Source organism: Ictidomys tridecemlineatus, chromosome 10 (assembly GCF_052094955.1).
Source record: "Ictidomys tridecemlineatus isolate mIctTri1 chromosome 10, mIctTri1.hap1, whole genome shotgun sequence".
In the NCBI taxonomy this organism is placed as follows: Eukaryota; Metazoa; Chordata; class Mammalia; order Rodentia; family Sciuridae; genus Ictidomys; species Ictidomys tridecemlineatus.
This window is the reverse complement of record NC_135486.1, coordinates 128151600-128174821: the sequence shown is the minus strand read 5'-3', so window position 1 is coordinate 128174821 and position 23222 is coordinate 128151600. Positions and strand designations below refer to the sequence as shown.

Sequence of the window (23222 nt, the reverse complement as noted above, 5' to 3'; positions counted from 1 at the left end):
AAGCTCCCTTTGGAGATTCGTAGGCAGGAACACTAGGTGTGGTGGCCACGTCTCTGTCTTCCCAGCTACTTGGGAGGAAGAAGGAGAGGCACACGTCTGAGGCGGGGCTGAGCAACCTAGCAAGACCCTGTCGCAATAGAAAATAAAAAAGGGATGGGGACGTCGTAGCTCAGTGGGAGATGCCCCTGGGTTCAATCCTCAGTACAGGGCGGGGGTCGGGGGAGATTCTTAGGCAGATACAGCCTTTAGTCTAGGGCTAATGAGACCCTGACTCAGGCAGTCTCCTACCCAGGACTCTGCTCATGTGAGATCTTTCCTCTCCAGCTGGTAAGAACACAAGTCAGTCCAGTCCTACGTGAGCCCCACCCGATCCCCTTGGTGGCCTTCCGTTGGTCTACTACTGTAGACCAACACACTGATGCCTTGACCTGGACTCAGCTGAAGGACGGGAGGAAGACCCTCTAGAGATCTCCACAGTCCTCTCTATGTCTTCCCCAAGATCTCCACTCAGGGACGCTGTTGGGTGGTTCTATTTGGGTTTCTTCTCTCTACCTGGAGGCCCGTGACCATCACAGGGCTTATCTAAATTATTTTCCTTCTTATCGGGGGGTTCCTGCCTTGTCCTGTCTGTGGTTCGATGTCCAAACACCCGCTGTTTTGCATACGTTGTCAGGGCTGTGAGTTGTTGGAGGCAGGAAGGCGAGTGTGGACCCACGTACTCTGCCACGGTGAGAAACTAAAGTCTGCACTAGGGTCTGCACCCAGGCAGCCTGACTCCTGAGCTCCTCCCACCCCCATCCCACATCAGTCTCCTTCTTGGTCACTTTGCTCTTGTGAGGTCTTTGCAGACGACCCCTGACCCAGCTGGCACTCTGTCCTCCCCGTCTGACTCCTCCCATGTGGTTGGGCTGGAGTTTGTGTGTCCCCCCCCCCAAGGGCCCATTGAGAGGAAACGTTTGGTGGGGAGGGGGAGCACTATCGGGATGGAAACTTCCGAAGGTGGGACCTCACGAGAGGTCCTGAGGTCATTAGGGTTGTGGCTCCAGAAGTTGTCATGGGACTCCTTGGGGGTGCTCTCAAGTGGGTGGTTGCAGATGCCTGAGCCTGGCCCCATCCAGCTCTCTCTGCTCCTGGTTGGCTGGGGAGGTGGCTGCTCACCCCTACAAAGTCCCTCCGCGGCAAGCTGCCAGCCACCACCCTCACCCGACGCCCAACCAGCGGGGCCCACCCAGTCCTGGACTTTGAACCTCCAAATCTGTGAGCTAAGTAAACCTGTTCTTCTTCAGATGAGGCCTCTGTCAGGTTGTTTAGGACAGTGACGCACAGCCGACCAGTACGCCTTCCGTGGAAAGGAATTTCCATGAGGGCAGGAAACCCAATATGTGGCTCATTTTGTCTTTTGCTCTTAAAAGCTGGGAATTTGTTCCCGTGATCCCAGGACCCCAAACGGTGCTTGGACAGGATCTTGAACTTACGAAGTATTCGAGACATGGTTGTTGAAGGAATGCATGTCATCATACACGTCACCTCGCTCTCCCTGGGTCACGGTGCATGTAGCATCTCCTCTCTAGAAGGCATTCCACCATGGCAAACCCGGGTCAGAGTCCTCGTTAAGAGAGAACAGAACTCATTTCTCCAGAAGAGATGAAGTTGGAGCTAGGCAGCCCTGGGTCTTGAAGCCATCCTCTGACACGAGTGACTGAAGTGAGGTCACTCAGCGCCTAGAGATCCAGGGCTCTTGAGCTGCACGGTCCCATATGGTAGCCTCTAAAAATATGTGGCTCTGGAGCATTGGAACGTGGTGAGAAACTGAGGTGACTCCATTTTTTAAAATAAATAAATAACAGCAGCTTCTACCTCAAGGCCTGTCCAAGGAAGGGGGCGTGACCCTTGTCCTGGGAAAAACCCACAGAGCACTCCTAGGCACACACCCACCCTGCTGAGTTGTTTGTCTGCAAATAACAGGAGAGGTCTGCGGCGCCAGGTGTCCCTGACTCAGTCAGGCTAGGTGGGGACCCATAGCAACCCCTAGCAACCTCCAATCAGCATGAGACAGGGAAATACCTGGGATGCCAGATGACCCCCCAATAGTTTATGGTGGTTGGTAACATGTTGGGAAACATGTGGTTCAGCACGGACACCCCTCGTGGCCTAAACCAATCAGTTCAAAGGAATCCCCCTCTGTACTAACCCATCACCCCTCCCCAACTTGTTCCCGCCAGTGAATGTGCTCATCAATGTTAAGAGCTGTTGTGTGACTTTCCCGCGGTATGGAATGATCTGCTGTGTGATGTTGTGACGCATAGAGTATCCCCCCAAACCTATAAAATCTCACTGGACAAAGGACCGGGACTCACTCCCTGGGACTGCTGCATGGGGAACGGTTGTGGGTTGTGAGTCCAGGCTGGAGCTTGCAATAAAGACTCTTGTGTGATTGTATCGGATTGGGCTCCTGGAGGTCTCCTGGGGTCCCACGGATCTGGCATTACAGTGGCAATTCCAAATGGAGATATAATTGTAAGTCATCATAATGAACCATTATTGTCAAACATTTAAGAATGGAGAAAAAAGAAACTAATCATGTTAATACGGCTAAAATGTCCAAGCCATAATAGTTCAAACATATTGGGTTAAACGAAACATTACGCACATTAATGTTATGGGTGCCTTTTTGATTTTTTTTTTTAATGTGGCTAGCAGAAAGTGTAAAATTAGATGTGTGGCTTACATTATAATTCTATTGGCCCGCACTGCCCTAGGGGAGAGAATATTCTAGAAGGGAAGGCCAGGATCCTAAATTCTATCCGTCCCCAACACTTAAGTCTGGCAGGAAGAAGAACAAAGGAAAGTAGCTGAGGTGAAAAACAGGTTACATAAAAACAGATGTGATATTCTCTCTCTCTCTCTCTCTCTCTCTCTCTCTCTCTCTCTCTCTCTCTCTCTCTCTCATTGTATTGTGTTAAGGACCCTTAACATGAGATCTACCCTCTTGGCAAATTTTTAGGAGTGCATCAGTTTTGTTGACTACGGATACTGTGTTGAATGGCGGGTCTCCAGAGCTTCTTCATTGCACTTGACAGTGACTTGACGCCCGTTGACTAGTAACACCCCGTTTCCTCGTGCCCCGCCCCCAGTCCCTAGCAACCGCCATTCTCGTCTTTGGTTCGGTGGAGCTGCCTGTTTTAGGGACCTCTCTTAAGTGTCATCCTGCTTGTTCCCCTGACACCCTTCCCCACACACTGCTTCCCCACCCCTATCCCCCAGGCAACTCCACATGAGTCACCCACCGTTGCCAGAGGGAGAAAGTTGTCACCAGGAAACCCCGAGAACAATGAATGGAAACAAATTCTCCATGTTTAAGATCAAAAACCCAAAGGAAAATCCTAGTTCAGACTAGGGTGAAACCACAGAGGGTCTGTACGTGGAATGGGATGTGTATATAGGGTGCATCCTCTTATGAAATCAAGGAGGAAACCCCCGAGGGGAATAGAGGGGGACTCGGGTCCAGGTCAGGGTCTGGTGAACATCAAGTCCCTGCGTGCCCCATGACTCCCTTGGGAGGTCACGGAGGGGAAGGGCACGGTGTGGTACGGAAGCCAGATGTAAAATCAGGTCGTCAGTGTAGTTAGGTGAATCGGGTCTAAGAGCGAGTGAGATCTGAAATGGAGGCCATGTTGGGAATGAATTCCCGGAAAAGCTGAGCAACTCTGAACAGCCCCAGCAGACGGGCAGGTGCTGACTCAGAAGTCCTTCCTGCCCAGATTACTTCTTTGGCCCACCTGTGCCCCACCCCTCGGGCCTTCCCACCACCTCTTGGGTCCCCTCCTTCCTCCTCCGGGAGAAGTCTTTTCTGCTGTCCTTTAATAAACTTCTAATTTCCACTCTGACCGGGCCCCGGCGGGCTTCTCTGGTGTTATTCTTCAACATTGGAGAAGCAAGGACTCGTCACCGGTCAAAACAGCGGTTAACAGTACCAGGCAACCCAGATTCAAATCCTGGCTCTGCCACTTACCAGCCATGTGACCTTGGACCAATAACCTGGGCTTCTAGGTCTCAGTTTCCTCTTGCGTAAAATGAGCTGAAGATTTCAAACCCATCCACAAGCCTGCGGTGAGAGGAATCGATATAAGACCTTAGAAAGTGGCTCACCCACAGGGCACGGTGGCACCTGCCTGTCATTCCAGCGGCTAGGGAGGCTGAGGCAGGAGGATGGCGAGTTCAAAGCCAGCCTCAGCCAAAGTGAGGCACTAAGCAACTCAGTGAGACCCTGTCTCTAAATAAAATACAAAACAGGGCTGGGGATAGGGGCTCAGGGGTCGAGTGCCCCTGAGTTCAATCCCTGGTACAAAAAAAGATAAATAAAATGCCCCCCCCAGCAGTGTGACCTGTATATTGACTGCTCTACTTGGGAGTGAGCCCTGTGCAGTCCAGTTAGGACGGCAGCAGCTGCTGCGTTGCTGGTGGACCACTGAGAGGACCAATGTCCGTGTGCCCCACTTTTTTTCTTGAGGTCCAGCTGATCTGCTCCACAAAGTCAAACCTGCCCACCTTTCAAGGAACCAGAACATTCTGGAAGAAGGGTCCGGCCCTGCATTCCCAGTAGTAGGTTCTTGGGTTAAATCTCCTTCAGGACCCTATTATGGGCCCATCTGTAATGAGATTTTCTCCCTCGGGTACCAGACGCTCCCTGAATTAGCCGAAGCCCATGGGTACAATTGAGTTATCATGCATGCATTTGCATTTAGGATCAAGGTCATTGTGATAGTTCATTTTAACCCTAACTGAACGGAGACGGATGCCCCAAAGATCTGGCGGGTGAGTAAATGGATTGGGAAAGACTTCTCTTCCCTTAACAGGAGGGGCCAGGCCCGGTCCCAGGGGACAGCAGGGGACCATGCATGTTGTATTCACTTTGCATTCTTCAGACTTGGGCTCCACAAGCATCACTGACCCGGGAAACAGTTTGAATGATGCCCCACAGAGTTGTGTAAGGTGACAGCCCTGCATTCCGGGGGACTTTCATACTCCTGGATCAATGCCCTTCGGCCTCCTCTGCCACGGGCATATTCTGACCAGCAGCTCGGGTGGTGGAAGGCAGTGGTTCTCAACTTGCACATGCATTAGAATCACACAGATTGTGGGACACTGTCCCCAGAGCGTCAGAGCGTCAGGAGGAGGGCCTGAGATTTTGCCTTCCTAGCAGGTTCTCAGGGGACGCCCAGGCTGCTGGCCGGGGACCACACTGGGAGAACTGCTGTTGCAGTAGATGCTATTGGTACCACACCCGGAGCCCCTCCCTTCCATCCCCAGTTGCCGTAGGTGTTGGCTGCTAGCAGCTCTCAGCTGTCCCTTCTCTGCAGAATGTCATGGAGTGTGTTGAATTGTGGCCCTCCCCAAATTGATATATTAAAGTCCTTACCCCGATGCCTTAGAATGTGACCTTATTTGGAGACAGACTCTTTCTAGAGGGAATTAACTCAAAATGAGGTCATTAGCCGTCTAATCCAATATAACCCCTGCGCTTATAAAAAGGGAAAAGTTTTTTTTTTTGTGGGGAGGAGGGGTGCTGGGGATTGAACCCAGGGATACTCTACCCTTGACTCATATATATATTCCCAGCCCCTACTTTTTTCATATTATTCAATTTTAATTAATTTACATTTAAATAGCCAAACTGGTAGCCTCTACCTAGGAAAAATGCAATTCTAAGTAGCAGTCTTTGAGAGAGTGAAATGTACTCTTTTTTTTAAAATTTGTTCTAATTAGTTGTACATGACAGCAAAATGCTCTTCGGTTTGTCGTACACAAATGGAGCACAACTCTCTGGTTGTACACCATCCGTGCAATCGCACGTGTAGCTGGACTAATGATGTCCATCTCATCCCACCATCTTTCCTGCCCCCCTCCCCCTCCCTCCCCTTTGCCCAATCCAAAGCTCCTCCATTCCTTCCATGTTCCCCCCACCCCCATTATGGATCAGCAGCCACTTATCAGAGAGAACATTCGGCCTTTGGTTTGGGGAGGGATTGGCTTAATTCTCTTAGCATGGTATTCTCCAACTGCATCCATTTCCCTGCAAATGCCGTAATTTCCCCTTTTAGTTTTTGAGACAGAGTCTTGCTAAGTTGCCCAGACTGGCCTCAAACCGGTGATCCTTCGGCCTCCGCTTCTTGAATAACTGCACCCAGCTAAAAGGGGGAAATCGAGAAACAGACACAGGGAATGTCAGGAGAAGATGCAGGCAGAGATCTGGAAGGCCAAAGATCACCCGTCAACCGCCCACAACCAGGGAAGAGGCAAGGGACAGATTCTTCCTCTAGCCTTCGGAAAGAGCCACCCTTGCCCATGCCCTGATTCCAGAGTTCCAGCCTCCTGAACTCACAGAGAATAAATGTCTGTGGTTTAAGATGCTCAGATGACGGTCCTTTATTAGGGCAGCCCCCCGGAAACTAACCCCTTGTGCTGGGCCAGAAGGAGTCCACATCGTTAGGACATGGTGCCCCCGCACCTCCTGGGGTCGGACTGTGGGTGAGGACCCAGCAGCCTGGGGCCAGCGCACTGATCACGGGACCAGTTCTGTGCAGTCCTGACCACCCCCCCCCACCATGGATCTCTTTTTCCATCCTGGTTCCTCCAGCTCCTCCTCCAGAGAACTCCCACACACACACACACACACACACAACCACTCCATTTCCTTCTTAGGATCTGCTCCTAGGGAGCCAAGATCAAGGCTAGTAGTGAGAATTTGCATTGCGTCCTCCCCTGTGGGCAAGGGATTATTTCCTTCTCTCTGCTGGATCAAAGAGAGATGGGCCCGGCTGTTCAGCCTCTTTGTGCAAAGCGGCTCACTTGGGAGGAAAAGTGAGTTTTCCTCCAGCTCCTGCACCTACCTCTGGGATTAAAAAAAAAAAAAAAATCAGACTCAACTCACCAAGGCCAGAAAGGGAGATGCCCTCACCTGGTCAAGCTAGGGTTGGGCCTGCTCAGCTCAATTTCTCCACCGAGGCCCGAGAAGGAACAGGGGTGGAAGGTGGAGCCCCACTCCCCACAGACACCAGGAGGAACTCGGGGCCTCACCATGCAAGGCAAGCCCCCTACCACTGGGCGACCTCCCCAGCCCTTTTAATTTTGAGACAGGGTCTCACTAAGTTGCTCAGGCTGGCCTCCAATTGACGATCCTCCTACTTCAGCCTCCTGAGTAGCTGGGATGACAGGTACCGTTTCTTGGTTCCTTTTTTGCTGACCTCCTGACAGTCCAGGTCAGAGGCCCTGCCAGGAGAGCGTGTTGAACAGAGGTGCACATTTTGCAGTTCTGGGGCCACGCAGGAGGGAGAGGAAGGAAGAAATGGGTCCTAACACCCCCACGTTAGTTAGGAACATGTTATTGTGAAAAGGCACCTTGGGACACGGGTTCTACCTGTCAGCCTCGTGGAGCAGGGGAGAGAGGACTAGACCCACCCGCGGGTGCTCATGCTGACTTAACCCCACGTAAGGAAGGAATCCATGTGCATGTTGGCTTGTGTACAGGTGTGTTTTAAAAAATGATTTTAAAACCTACACACACACACACACACACACACACAACCCACCATCCAGGAATTTGAATCCACTCATGTCCCAGGCCCCTCAGTCTGCACAATCCGAGAGAACAGCGCTGACCGCTCTGAGTTCTCCTCCTGGGAGGCAAGGGTCCGATACACAGGAAACGCCCAGGCACAAAGGAGCCGGGAGGGGATGGGATTGCTGTGTCTCCCCATGTGATGTCCTCTGCCGTGTGATGGTGCAGCAAGAAAGCCAAATGCCCAGCAGATCTCAGCACCGTGCTTTTGAGATACTCAACTTTTGGAACCATGAGCTAAAGCAACCTCTATTCTTTGTCAATCACCCAGCCTCAGGTGTTTTGTCATAACAACAGGAAACAAGCTAAGACACATTTTTTCATGGGGATATGGAAAGTGGAACACATATACTTTAGGGGATATTTGGTGGGAAGAATCAGTCAGTCTTTTTTGTTTGTTTGTTTGTTTGTTTGTTTGGTGGTGCTGAGGATGGAAGCCAGGGCCTGTGCAGGCTAGGCAAGTGCTCCACCACTGAGCTCCATCCCCAGACCTAGCAAATATTTCTTAAGAATCTAGTATATGCCAGGCACTGTTCTAGGCAACGGAGAAATGTAAAGAACAATGAGGAGCCTTCCCTCTAGGAACTCATATTCCACGGGAGACAGAAGAGGAGTCAGAGAGACATTTTACAGAGGAGGAAATCAAGACACGTGGTTGGCAAACAGCAGTGTCAGGATTTGAACCCAGGTTTGTGTGACACCCCCACCCCCACCCGAGAACCACAGACAGGAAAGAAGGAGAGAGGAGAATATTCTCGCTTAGTGCTGGGCAAACCCCAAAGATGTGTCCCAGTGACTTCTGCACCGGGCAAGTGCTCAGAGCCTCTGGTGGTTCACAAACCCTAGGTCTGAACAGGTCAGCTGGCTCCTAATGTCATCTGCCAGCCCAGGCTCGTCCCAGGGACTATAACGAAGACCCCAGAGCGATGTCCCTCTGCCAGCTTCTCATCTGTAAAATGAAACCAAAAATGCCTACCCCTTGGAGTTCTGTAAGCACTAAGTCAGTTCCTTTGGGAACTTTTGAAAGTTCCCAGCACACAGCTAACACTCGGAAGTTATCTCCCACTTTCTCTGAAATGGCCCTGCGTGAGCAAGGGTGGAAACTTGGGGTGAGCCTGACCTCTAGTGGTCACACAGAAAACAGCCAAAAGCTGGCAGATCATGGGGAGTTTCCATTGAGAGTTGACCAGTTGCTGGATTTTGCTGATCCACAGAGAGGTGACGCACCTGGGTGAAGCCCACAGGTTGTAAGTGGCGGGGTTAGGGTTTTAACCCAATCCCGTCTGGCCTCAGAGTCCTCTTGTTTACCTACAAGGCATAGCGCCTACCCGCTCATAGAGCTCATCCTCAGAGAGATGGTCTAGTTCAGGCTCTGAACACAAAGCACGCAGACCCCCTCCCCTCAAGGAACTTGGTCACTAATGAATCGGTGCCGTAACCGAGGTCCCTTGCTTCCTGTGCAAATGCCCTCTTTCCCTACATTAAAAAAAGCCAGCTCATCTCCGCATCCTCCATTTCCCGTCCTCCACCAACAGACGCTTGCTGACAGCCAGGGCCACGGACTGTCCCCTTAGTTGGATGGGGTGGGCGGGAATTTATGCTTCACAAATGCTGCTAAGATTAGCGCTATCGACTGGGACCCTGCCTGGCACCTAGCTGAGCGCAGGCTCTGACTTAGAAATGGTTTCGCTTACCATTCCTCAGCTTTTATGGTCGTGCAAGACAATACACATTTGGTGGAAACCGTGCTTCGAATTTTGAGTTTGGATGTTTTCCCGGACTAACACAATATGCAGTACGATCCTCTCTGCTGATCCCGGCCAGGGGCAGTGAGCCACGGTGCCAGGCATGCAATCCTGAGGATAAATAACCAATATTCTGTAGTGCACTGTGCAGCTAAGCTATTGGGGGTCCATGAGCTTGGTGAATTGAGTGAATTTTCAACTTACAATGGGTTTATGGGAGGTAACCCCTTCACGGGCCCAGGAATATTTATATTCTAGGTGCATTTAAGTCTCCAAGCATGCTAATGAGGAAGGTTCTGTGATATTATTTTACAGCTGAAAAAAAAAATATATGACCTGAGGCTTAAGAAAGCCAAGCAATTTGTCCAAGATATAGTAAGAGCAGGACTTGAGTCCAGTTCCGCCGACCCCACACTCCACCTCGACCCACTGCACGGGCGTCGGGTTCCTGAGATGAGGATGTGAATTCAAATCATTCCCTTGGGAAGCGATCCCAGGAGACACGGGGAGAAGAAGAAGGATGCGTATGAGTCCTACAGGAAGACAGTCACCGGATGTCACCTGTGTTCACCATCGTGGGCTGTGGTAACATGCAAGCTTCGAGGGTCACTGGTTCTAGCAGTTATTTACCTTAACTGACATGTCCGTCCCGTCCCAGCTCCTCTTCCCTCCCTTCAGGGCGTAAAGCCAAGCCCAGCAGGCCAACAGTTCCAGAACTGTGAAGGCACAAACTAGGAGGTCTTGCTGCACCTGTGGTTGCCCTCTCCCCCAGTCTGTCCCACACTCCAGATCCCCAGTCTCCCTTCTCTGTGCAAATATAACTCCACCGCCGCCTCATTGGTGAAGTGTCCTTCCAGCCTAGCACCGGGGGACGGCCCCCTGCAAGATCAAGAATACTGTGCATTCACTTCCCAGCACTGAGAGAGGCAGAGCACCGGGCAGGCCGCTGGGCGTTCTGGAGACGACTCCCACCGTCCCTGGGGAGGCTCCTTTGTTTCTTGCTAAACTCAGAAACCTGTTGGTTCAGAATCAGGCCCAGAGCCAAGGAGAACTTTGAGTAGGTCCCCGCGGCAGTAGAGGTGGCGGTGGAAGTTGGAGTCACGTGACATGGCAGATCTCGAGGCACAGAGGTGTGCCCGGGGGAGAAAAGGACAATGCTGGAATCTCTGACGAGCCCCAACTGGCCGAGTTCAGGCTTTATGCCGACTCCTCCTCCGTGGGTGCCAGAGTGCAGGATGGGAGAGCTGGACTGGTAGGAAAGGCCCAGAGCATGCGGGTCTCCATGTCTCATATCAATGTCCACCAGAGGGCTTCCGCCAACAGAGGGACACACGTGGAAGGCAGGGTGACTTGTCCAGTGGAGTTCAGCCAGGCGTGCACTTGGCCGTAACTGGGTTGACACAGCGAGTCCTTGAAGAGAGTAACTCTGGTTGGTGGAGATGGAGACCCCAAAACGCGAGCCCTCTACCCCAGAGACATTTGACCTGCCAGCCTCAGGTACCGGCACTCATGCTCAGCATCATGCCATCCTGGAGGACCCCAGGTGACAGGTGGATGGCACTGAGTCCCTTCTGCCCTGGAGGGAGCCATGATTCGCCTCTCCTGGGACTCACAGGACTCCGAGAGCATGGGTTTGTTTCTCTTTTCCTGGTCACAATATCTTGGCCAGCACCAGTCCCTGAAGAATCTTGCTGCCCTCTGGAGATGGAATCCTGGCCTGTAGAATTATCGGCTTCTTGATTGAAGTGATGTTCGAGGTCTAGTCTCCGCCTTTCCTTCCAGAACTTTCCCCCAAGGTCTAACCGCACACATGAGTGTTCAGATAGGAGCTGCATTTCTCTGCCTGTCCTGCAGCCCACGGTGCCCAGAGAACTGGGTTCTCCCCGTGGAAATGTGAAGAGAAATAGCGTGTGTGCATCTCCCAGCCTTCTTCCTTAAAACATAAGTACTAAGGTAATATTCCACATTAATAGATCCAAGGGGATCATCTCGGTTAATGCAGAAAATCGTTTGACAAAATGGAACACCATTTTATGGGGAGGGGGAAAAAAACATGCAACAAACTTGGAATAGAAGGAAACTTCCTCAGCATGATCAAGGACAATTCTGAAAAATCTCACCTACCATTATAGTCCATAGTGAAAGACGGAAAGTGTGCCCCCTAAGATCCCAAGGAAGACACCAAGGCTGGCTTTTACCACTTGTGTTTAATATCCTCACCAAAGCAACCGAATGAAAAAGAAAGAACATTAATAAGAAATAAAAGACATCCAAAATGCAAAAGGAGGAGGTAAAATTATCTTTCTTTGTGGATGATATGATGGAGCTATAGAAAATCCTTTGAAGAATTCACACAAGACATCTAGGAGAGCTAATGAATTCCTCAGCAGGTTGCAGGATATCAGCCCAGCACACAGAAAAAATAATCAGCTCTATTTCTATACATTAGTGATGGAGAATCTAAAAAATGCAATTAAGAAAACAATCCCATCGACAATAGCACCGAACTGAATAAGAGACTCAGGAATAAATTTAACCTAGGAGGCAAAAGACTCATGTACTGAAAACTACAAGACATCGCTGAGAGAGGTTTTAAAAGGCCAGATAAGGGAAAAGACATCTTAGGTTTACAGATTGGAAGACGTGACATTATTAATATGGCAACACTACTAAAGAGAAGAAATTCAGCGCAATCCTTATCAATCAAAGTCCCAATGAAGTTTTTAAGAAAAGTGGAAAATTTGATTCTAAACTTCACATGGAATTGAAAGAGACCCTGAATAGCCAAAATACTTTAAAAAGAAAAAAAAGTAAGTTGGACTACTCACGTATTTTGGGGTTTTTTTGGTACCAGGGATTGAACTGAGGGCACTCAACAACTGAGACACATCCCCAGCCCTATTTTATACTGCATTTAGATACAAGGTCTCACTGAGTTGCTTAGCACCTTGCTCTTGCTGAGGCTGGCTTTGAACTCAAGATCCTCCTGCCTCAGCCTCCCAAGCTGCTGGGATGACAGGCATGAGCCATCACATCCGGCTCACTTGCTTTGATTTTGAAACTTACTCAAAGCTGTAGTTATCAAAACAGTGAGGTACTGGCATTATCCTAGACATACACAACAGTTGAACAGAATCGCAACTCCAAAAAAATTAATTCAAAATGGATCAAAGATACAGATGCCAAAGTTAAAATTATAAAACTCCTATAACAAAACACAGGAGTAAATTTTCATGACCTCAGTTTTGGCAATGGATTCTTAGATACGTAAAGCACAAAGAAGAAAAGAGAAAAGTAGATAAATCAGACTTCATCGAAAAAATTTTTAAAAAAAAACCCTGTGCATCCAAAGGCACTGTCAAGAAAAGTGAAAACAACTTAGATATGAGAGAAAATGTTTGCAAACCATATATATGACAAGAGTATAGGATTCAGAATATATACGACAAGATTTCAGGTCAATAAAGAAGTCAAACTTCAAAATGAGCCACATGGCTGGGATTATGGCTCAGTGACAGAGCGCTTGCCTTGCAGGTGTGAGGTACTGGGTTCGATCCTCAGCACCACATCAAAATAAATAAATAAATAAATAAATAAAAGCATTGGGTTCATCTACAACTAAAAATATATATATATTAAAAAAATGAGCCAAGTGCTGGAGTAGACGTTGTGCCAGATAACACATACAAATAAGGACCTGTCAATCAAAATGACAATCAGGTGCCACTAGACAGCACTCTCCATATGGTAGTATGGCTACAATAAAATAAAACAGAACAGGAAACCAAGTATTGGCAAGGAAGCGGAGAAATTGGAATCCCCCCGCTGATATAAAACGGTACAACCACCATATACGATGATTTGGCTGTTTCTTTAAAAGTTATATAAAAAAAACCAAAGTACTGGTGATAGCTTTCTTGCTCTCAAAGCTGTTTCCAGCTGAAGAAATTGGGCCCCAGAAGGTGGGCAATAATACTTCGTCTCCCCAGGTACTTCCACACTATCCAATATGGTCGTCGGTAGACACCGAAGGCTATTTCAATGTTAAGTCCCTCGAAATTAAATAACATTTAGAATTCCACGTCTCCATCACACCAGCCACATTCAAAATGCCCAACGGGGGTGCTGAGGCTGGGGCTCAGTGGTAAGGCGCTCGCCTAGCATGCCCGAGGCCCTGGGTTCCATCCTCAGCACCACATAAATGTAAAATAAAGATATTGTGTCCACCTAAAACTAAAAAATAAATATTAAAAAAACACACTCAACAGCCCCAGATGGCTAGTGGCTACTGTACCATAGAGTACCACTGTGGAATATTTCCATGATTATAGAAAATTCTATTGGGCAACCCTGTTCTGGCCTCAAACATGGGCAATGGAGTATTCCTGAGATAGAGACAAAAAGTCTTCTATGACATGTCTCCCCTGGAGTGCCCTGCCCATTGAAAGTACTCTTTTACTAGTCCTTAGCTCAACCCAGGGTCCTACTGGTCCTCCTGAGAAATCCTTTATTTCCCCCACCTGCTAATAGATTGATGCACCTGGCAGTTTGGGAAATAAGTAATTATTAAAACAAGAATTAATACCACTTTTTTTTTTCCTGTGCACTACATACCCACATTAGAGCGATGCTTGTTGTCTATTAGGCCTTGGTAATTATAGTCATGCACTGAATGAATCATTGCTAATAATGGCTAACATTTTTCAAGCACTTAGATTGTGCCAGGCTGTATTTGTCTGGTTTTGTTGCTATAACAAAATTCCTGAGGCTGGGTCATGTGTAAAGAAAAGAGGTTTATTTTTACCTCACAGTTTTGGAGCTTCAAGGGCGCTGTGCCAGTATGGAGATTCCTCAGAAAACTTGGAATGGAACCACTCTTTGACTCAGCTATCCCACTCCTTATTTAAGAACTTAAAATCAGCATACCACAGTGACGCAGAAACACATCAGTGTCTGTAGCAGCTCAGTTCACAAAAGCTAAACCCTGGAACCACCTAGGTGTCCTTCCACTGATGAATGGATAAAGAAAATGTGGTGTATATACACAATGGAACATTACTCAGCCCTAAAGAAGAATGACATTATGGCATTTGCAGGTAAACGGATGGAGCTGGAGAATATCATGCTAAACACAATAAGTCAAGCCCCCAAATCCAAAGGCTGAATGTTTTCTCGGATATGCGGATGCTAATTCACAATAAGGGGTGAAGGGGCTAGAGGAAAATAGAGGTACTTTGGATCAGGCAGAGGGGAGTGAAGGGAGGGGAGGACGTAAGAGGGTAGGAAGGACAGTAGATCGCATCGGACTTCCTTACCCTATGTACATACATGATTGCACAACTGGTTTAATTCTACATCGTGTGCAGCCAGAAGAAGGAGAAATTCATACTCCATTTATGTATGACAGGTCAGAGTGCATTCTACCGTCCTGTATGACTCATCAGAAGACATTTTAAAAATAAAAGGAGCGCTCTGCCAGTGTCTGCTCGGCTCTGGTAAGGATCCCATGACAGAGGACTCTCAGTGACAGAGGTCCACGCAGGAAAACTCACCTGGCAAGACAGGAAGTCGGCAACCAGGGAGGGGCCAGTCTTCATGTTTATAACAACCTGCTCAAGGGAATAACCTGATAACCTGATAACACCACCACCTGGAGGACCAGACCTCCCACCTGTGAATCCTTGGCACCTGCCCTGCTCGTCGGGGGGTCTTGAAGCTCACAGATTCTGCTGGACACCATATCTATTTCATATCAGATTTTCATGGAGAGAGGGGGTGAGAACGGGGAGTGGGGGGGCGGAGAGCACGCCTCAGCCAGCCCTAATTGCCGAGGAAGGGGTTTGTGGTTCTGTAAGGGTTGATGAGCTTCAGGACTGGGCTGGTGCAGCCCTAAGCCATGTCTGCAGACATGCTGGGCTGTCCCAGCTGGAGACGGGGACGCTACTGACATGTAGGGGGTAAAGGCCACGGATATGAGCCGAGTCCCATAAGAAAAGATTAACCTGCCCAAAATGTCAACAGGTGGAGAAACTATTAGGGCAAAGCCTGGTGTGTGTCCCTTGGAGTTTGAAACCCGTAAGGAATGCCGAAGTCGGACCCTGACCCTTGCTGTCATTTCTCCACCCCCACCCCACGAGGAATTATGCATTTCTTTATTCTCTGCTGGAGGCCAGAGGCTGACACAGCCCCTGGGGAATGACAAGAGATTGGCTCCAGGACCCCCCACCCCCACCCCACCCCCGCCTATGTAAAGAGGCACAGTACTTTCTACCCACCCACACCCTCTCATCTTTGCATCATTTATAACGCCTCATATAATATAAATGCGATAGAAAGGGTTGTTTTATTATTCAGGGACTATTTTCAGCCGCTGGGCACGGTGGCGCAAGGCTGTAATCCCAGCACCTGGGGAGGCTGAGGCAGGAGGATCGCTGCGAGTTCCAAGCCAGCCTCAGCAAAGGCAAGGCACCAAGCAACTCAGTGAGACCCTGTCTCTAAATAAAATACAAAATAGGGCTGGGGATGGGGCTCAGAGGTCGAGTGCTCCTGAGATCGATCCCTGGTACCAAAAAAAAAAAGAAAGAAAGAAAGAAGAAAGATATTTTCAGCCCTGGGTTAGTTGAATCCAAGCGAGGAGAGGGACCTAGAGGAAGGTTCTTTAAATCTTGTAGTTGCAGCCCCACGGGAGCCCACTAGGGGGCGTTCCTCGACATCGTCTGTTTGCAAAAGTTGCAAAATCAAAAGAAAAACGAAAGCAGTTCCCTGTCACGAGCTCCCCTCAAAGAAATCGAAGAGTCTGAGGGTTAAAACACGTGGGTTAAAATTCCGGTCCACTGATCCGTATTTGCACCCCCTAAAATGAAATATGCCTGCGGATAGCACATCCTGTTTTTACAAGGAAATTTTTCAAGAAAAAAAAAAATAGGTAAGCACAAAAAGTTATTTTTAAGTGGTTTTATAAAGAGAAATTCTCTTTTTAAAACATGTGTAGTGCGGCTTTTATACCTGAGCATGCACGTGGAGCAAAATCTGAAATATGCAAAAGAATACACCGTGGAAAGTGGGTCTCTATTATGCATCCATAAAATTGTCAAAAATTAAAAATACGGTATTGTGATTCTAGGTGTTGGCAAGAATATAGAAGCCGAGGCAATCAGTTACTGCTGGTAGGAACAGGAATTGGCACAACCATGTTGAAAACCAGTATGACATGATTAAAGTTAAAGGACTCTGATTCTTTACCTCATTCATATGTGCACCAGCTGACACAGTTGAGATATTTGTAGTTTATATTGAAAACATCCTCAGCAACTTCCTGAGGCCTAAGCAACTCACGAGACCGTGTCTCAAAATAAAAAAAATAAATTAATAGGGCTGGGGATGTGGCTCAGTGGCTAAGCATCTCTGGGTCCAATATCCTGTACCAAAAAATAAATAAATAAACAAACAAACAAACAAAAAACTATTAAGTTCTCCAAAGAGCATTGGCTCATAGGGGTTACACCTTTTCTTTATTCTCTTTTGTGGTGCTGGGAATTAAACCCAGGGCCTCCTGCATGCTAGGCAAGCACTGAACCCCAGCCCTGAGAAACTTTTGAAACACTTATTAATGAATTCCTGAAAAGATAACAAATCTACAACATGTTAATATAAAATAATATAATTATGAAAAATAACATTTTCTAAAATTGAAAGTTGGGATAAGGGTTGCATAACTTTTCAATCTTGTAACTCTCTTGAACGTCTGCTTCACTAGGAAACCACCACATTCTCGGATTCTGGATTCGGTCTATTGAAATATCACGGATTATTGGGTTTCTGAAAAGCTCCACAGCACACTGATGAGAGAGAGAAGATTAAAAAGGCAAACAACTGCTTGGTATTATGTGCTGTGCACTTATCCTGGGTACTGTGGGAATAACTCTGATCCCTTGCATGCTCTGACTTTGAAAAGTGCTCTTGTATAACCATGGAAATGAATGAGTTGCATGATCAGAAGCGTGGCATACATGTCCAGTGTCACACAGAGCTCTCACAAATGTCCTCCTGAACAGAAGCAGCAAAATGCCAAGGGGTTCAGGGGGAGGGAAATGGGCCATTATCATTTAAAGGGCCATTATTATTTAAGGTCGGCTGAGGCTGACCTCACCTTCATGATTCTCCTGCCTCAGCCTCCCGGGCTGCTGGGATTACAGGTGTGTGCTACTGCACCTGGCAGAACTCAGTCGTCTAATAGAATGTGAGGAAGTTCTGAGAGTCACAAATAGGTTGAAAGTTTCAGGTTTGCAAGACAAAAAGAATCGTGAAGATGGGTGGCCGTGCTGTTTGCCCAACGTTGGAAATGGACTTAACAGCACTGAGCTAGATGCTTGAAATGGTTATGAGGATGATTGTTCTGTTGAGTATATTTTAGCCCAATTGAAAAAAAATTTTTTTAAAGAATGTATTTGACATGACTCCATTCATAAAATGTTCAAACAGTGTCAAAAAGAAAATGTCGCTTAAAGATACATCCAGAAAGCTGCGGTGGCACACACCTGAAATTCCAGCAACTCAGGAGGCTGAGGCTAGAGGATCTCAGTTTCGAGGCCAGCCCCAGCAATGTAGTGAGGCCCTAAGTAACTTAGTGAGATCCTGTCTCAAAAGTAAAAATCAAAAAGGCTTGGGGATGTAGCTCAGTGGTAAAGCATGCCTGGGCTCAATCCCCAGTGCCGAAAGGGAAAACACACCTATATACATGGTGCATCTTTAAATACAAGCAACGAAATCTGCATTACAAAAATCAGGATGGTGGGTGCTCCAGAAGAATAAGGTTGTGAGTGAAAACTGAGCTGCATGGTACTCTTTATGATTATAAATTTAATGTGGACATACATAATTAGATATTTTATATACAAAATTTATTTAAATATAAATATTTCATTCAAGATAAAAATAAGCAAAAATTCTTGTGTTTTCAATGGCTTTCAACACAAGTGAAAAGGTATTCAGGGGGGTAGGTAGCCCAAAGCAGGTGGTGCAGAGGCAACTGCAAATCCACGCAAAAAAGTCATAATGATAAAAGTTTTTGGCCCATAATCAAAAATTACCTCAAGCTGGGTGCAGTGGTGCACGCCTGTCATCCCAGTGACTCGGGAGGCTGAGGCAGGAGGATCACAAGTTCAAACTCAGCCTCGACAACTTAGTGAGGCCCTAAACAACTAGGCAAAACCCTGTTTCAAAGTGAAATATAAAAATTGATGTGGCTCAGAGGTTGAAGTGCTCTGGGTTCAATCCCAGTACCTGCCCCCCACCAAAAAAAAAACTAACTCAAAAGGGAAGATAGGCCTAAATGTAAAACCTAAAATTATCAAACATCTAGAAGAAAACACAAGAGCTACTTGAGTTACTTAGGCAAAAATTTCTTGGACAATTTCTTTTCTAATCCATAAAAGTAAATTATATTGTATTGAACTTCATCAAAATTTTAAAATGTGTGAAAGACACTGGTAGAGAAATTAGGAGTCAAGGCCAGAATAGGAGAGCATATTTGCAAAACACATTTTATAGCTCTCAAAAAAAAAAAAAATACAAAGAACTCTAGGAACTTAATAATAAGAACACAACCCAGTTTGGAAAACACAGAGCCCCAACTAGCCAAAACAATCTTGAAAAAGAACACTTGCTGGTTTTTAAACTTACTATTAAGCCACAAAAAAAAAAAAAATCAAGACACTGCGGTACTGGCTTGAAGACAAAGTCATAGATCCATGGAATAGATTCAATAGCTCAGAAATCAACCCTGTATTTACAGCTAATTGATTTTGCAAGGGTGCTAAGCAAATCCAAGGGTGCTAAGTGAAGAAAGAATAGACTTTTCAACCAGTGGTCTCTGCCTCCCATCATGGGCACCCACAATCCCAGGAAACCAACTGAAAATGACTCATAGGTGTAAACATGAAAAGTAAAATTATAAAACTGCTGGTAGATTACACAGAAATAATGCCCATACCAAAATACATGGGTTTGATCCCTTGGACCACAAAAAAAAAAAGAAAATATATTCAACATTATTAACTATTTGGAAAATTGATGCTAAAACCACAATAAGATAACCCTACATACCTACTAGAATGTCCAAAAAGAAAAAAGAAAAATCTCACAATACTAAGTACTGACAAAGATACAGACCAACTGGAAGTCTCATATATTGCTTGTATGAGCTTTCCACCACTGTGACAAAATGCCTGAGAGAATCCACGTAAAAGCAAGAAAGGTTCACTTTGGCTCATGGCTTCAGAAGTTCCCATCCACTGTTTTACAACCCTGTTGTTCTGGGCCTGTGGCAGCACAGTTCATCATGACAGGAATGAGTGGCAAAGATACTGGTTCATTTCATGGTGACTGAGAAGCAAAGAGAGGAAGGGAGCTGGGGGTCCAGGACTCCCTTCAAGGATCCAGCCTGTAACACACAGGGCAAGCACAGGCCAAAGAAAACTGAAAACCTGAGTTCCTACGGAATCCTCTACAGAAATTGTATAGCAGTGTCCTTCCGATGGCCAGAACAAGAAATAACCCAAATGTCCCCAGGGGATCAATAAGTAAATCCTATTGCATCCAAGCAGCAGTGGATCACGCTGCAACAGAAAGGAATGGATCCGTGAGGCGTGGTGGCACAGGCCCGCCATCCAAGCTCCTGGGGAGGCTGAGGCAGGAGGAGCTCAAGTGTGAGGCCAGCCTCAGCGACTTCACAAGATTCTGTCTCAAAATAAAAAATAAAAAGGGCTCCAAATGTTTTCTCTGATATAAGGAGGCTGACTCATCGTGGGGTAGGGAGGGGGAGCACGGGAGGAATAGACAAACTCTAGACAGGACAGAGGGGTGGGAGGGGAAGGGAGGGGGCAGGGGGTTAGCAAGGATCGTGGACTGTGAGGGACATCATCATCCAAAGTGCGTGTATGAAGCCTCGAATTGGTGTCAACTTACTTTATATACATACAGAGATAGGAAAAACTGTGCTCTACATGTGTAATAAGAAATGTAATGCATTCCACTGTCATTTATTTTTTTTTAATAAAAAGGGCTGGAGATGTGGCTCAGTAGTTAAGTGCCCCTGGGTCCAATACCTAGTATCAAAAAAAAAAGAGACAATATTTACAAGCATATATGTGTATATATACATATTTAAGGGTGTGAGTGTGTATATCATTCATATATATGAGCATGTTTGCATGTAATTTACATATATGCCTATAATTTAGGAAGTTTATTGCATGGTGATTTTTACTGTGCTTTTGACGGTATATATTTTGGACACCCTCTGAATCAGACCTAGCAGCCTGTCTCATGCCTTTTCTTTTTCTCTTTTGTTTTTGAAGCAGGCAGTTAACGTGACTGAACAGTGACTTCAGATCGTCCCCCTGGGGCAGTGGCTGCATTATCAACAGGGCTTGCCTAGCCTTGTCTGGAGCTGCTCTGCGCATGCGCACACGTTACCCCAGAGATGCGGGCAGAGTTCGTACACAGGGTTTGGGGCTTTCCATTCCAGGATCCAGCCCCTCTTTTTCCAGAGGCCGAGTTTGTGTGATCTCTGCCTCTTTGGGCCGGGAAGACCTGGGCTTCCAGCACTGTTGACCCACGACTGCCCCTTGGCATGGACCTGCTGTGCCATCAAACAGGGGACGTTCATCCAGAACCTTCTTTTCCTTCTCCCCAGTGACAACTCTAGCAGTGCCTGTGTGTGTGGTCTCTCCCGGGGAGATTTTTCTAGCTTTTTGTCCAGGTCGATGGTGGTCATCTGTGCCAGGCCGAGTGTGGACCCTGGCAGTGTGGCCGGTGGGTAGCCGGAGGCCACGCGGACCCCAGATCATTGCACGTTGAGGGCTGGAATGCGCTGTCCAGCCTTTCTGTCTGCACGTGGGAAAATGCAGTGCCTTTGGTGTGACCTTGGGCGGATGGCTTGACTTCAGTTCTCCTCTGTGCGCCTGGACGACAGGGATCCTTCCCTGTTGAAGTTGGGTGACAGCACAGTGGCTGATGCTGGCGTGGGGTGCCCTCTCTGCGGCTCAGGGGCTGTTCCTTGCATGACCTATGAATGAGGTCCTGCCATCGCCAGCGCCACTGGACACGGAGAGCCCTGGGGCCACTGTGAGTTTTTGCGACTTGCTCCATCTCTCTTGTGGAGTGGTGCTGAAGTTGGGGGATCTGGGAACATGGCTGTGTGGTGCCTGCTGGATGCATTTAACTGTGTGCAACCTACGGTGATGTTTTCCTTTTTTTTTTTTAATCCTGGCTGTGCATGACAGTCACCTGGGGACCCCCTAAAGGCTTGCTCAGTCGGAATCTCCCTCCTGCCCCTTGCCCCCTGGCACGCAAGCCCTGCCTTCTGCTCCCGGTCTCCCTTCCCTGACGCACGAGGAAGACTTGCTCCTTCCAACCCCTCTGGGCCCTGGAAAGAGTCGAAATCCTGGATTAATGTATTCGTGTCACCTCTGACCCATTCCTGACAGAGCTGTGTCACCCGCCTGCCTGTCAGGTGGAACCTGCTCCGGGAGCTACGGGAAGCAGCAGCTTCCTCTGGACCATGCTCCCCACCTGACCGAAGCCCTAACCCTGGTCACGTGACCACCAGTCTCTGCTTCCTAAACAACCACGCCTGGCGACGCCACGCTATGGTGGGCCCCTGCAAGTTCCTGGAACACCCCAGGATGCTCGCGAAGGTCATTAGGGAAGCCCTAGTACCAGCCATACTCAGAGGGGGTGGTGGAGCAGGCCACCTGTCGTCCCAGTGGCTCAGGAGGCTGAGGCAGGAGGATGGCAAGTTCAAAGCCAGCCTCAGCCATAGTGAGGCCCTAAGCAACTCAGTGAGAACATGTCTCTAAATAAAATACAAAATAGGGCTGGGGAAGGGGCTCAGTGGTTGAGTGCCCCTGAGTTCAATCCCTGGTACCAAAAAAATAAGATAAAAAGGAATGTCCTGTGTTTCACACCCATGTAGGACCTCTCCTCTCAGATTTAAGTAGGGTCCTATGGCTTCCTAATCCCACGTGATCTAGCCCCTGCTCATCCTCCAGCCCTGTGCCCTCTCCCTCTCTGCATTAACTACCCATGAGCCACGCTGACCTTTTCTCTTTACCTGAATCAGACCTCAGGGCCTTTGCACTCGCTGTTCACCCCACCTAGAAAGTTCTTCCCCTAGAACACCACTGCCCCCATTCCTCTCCACCTTGCCGACCTGTCGGATTTACGGTCTATGGATCCTGTCTTCCCTTTGCCTGCCTCCATGTTTATCGGGTCTCTCCCAAACCAGCGTGAAGACTCCAGGAGAGCAGTGAGAACTGTCCCAGGGGCCTAGGGAGGTCACTGTCACTCCGTAAGTACCTGTCAGATGGACCAACGCCTTTGCCGCCTGCACCTGTTGACCTACTGGCTCCCTCCCATCTGGGCCAATCGTCTCTGGATTTCTGGTGACATCTCATGCGATGGAGATGCTCAGTAAAGGGTGGTCACAGCCGACAGTTTGGAGCCATGACAACAAGGGCTCTGACCTCTTCCGGACAGACCCAGCTTTTCCAAATATCTGCAGCCCGCCCAGTTGCACGGCTGGACGTGGAACCTGGAGGGAGGGGGACGGTGGCCCAGGGTAGGTGTCACCGTGTCACCAGGCCACAGCAAGGGCGGGGGTTCCTGGGAGCAGCTTGTCAGGCAGGGAGCCCCAGAGGTGGCCTGCGTCGGCACCTCCACCTGCACTTCCCCCGGGGACATGGCGGAGCCTGGACGCCAGAGTCCAGGCCGCAGCTTCCCAGGTTTGTGCTGCGGAGATGGAGACGCAGGGGGACCTTCGGGCAGGGCTCTCCCATTATCACCCAGAGAAGCCGCAG

The 23222-nt window shown here is 48.2% G+C and overlaps 1 long non-coding RNA gene across 1 annotated transcript; it reads left to right on the top strand.

Annotated features, from left to right (window-relative positions):
* Nucleotides 1-16120: 16120 nt before the first annotated feature.
* LOC144367523 (uncharacterized) lies at nt 16121-20124 on the top strand. Its single transcript, XR_013426990.1, has 2 exons — nt 16121-16288; nt 17120-20124. It is a non-coding gene; the product is annotated as an uncharacterized LOC144367523 (long non-coding RNA).
* The last annotated feature ends 3098 nt before the right edge of the window (nt 20125-23222 follow it).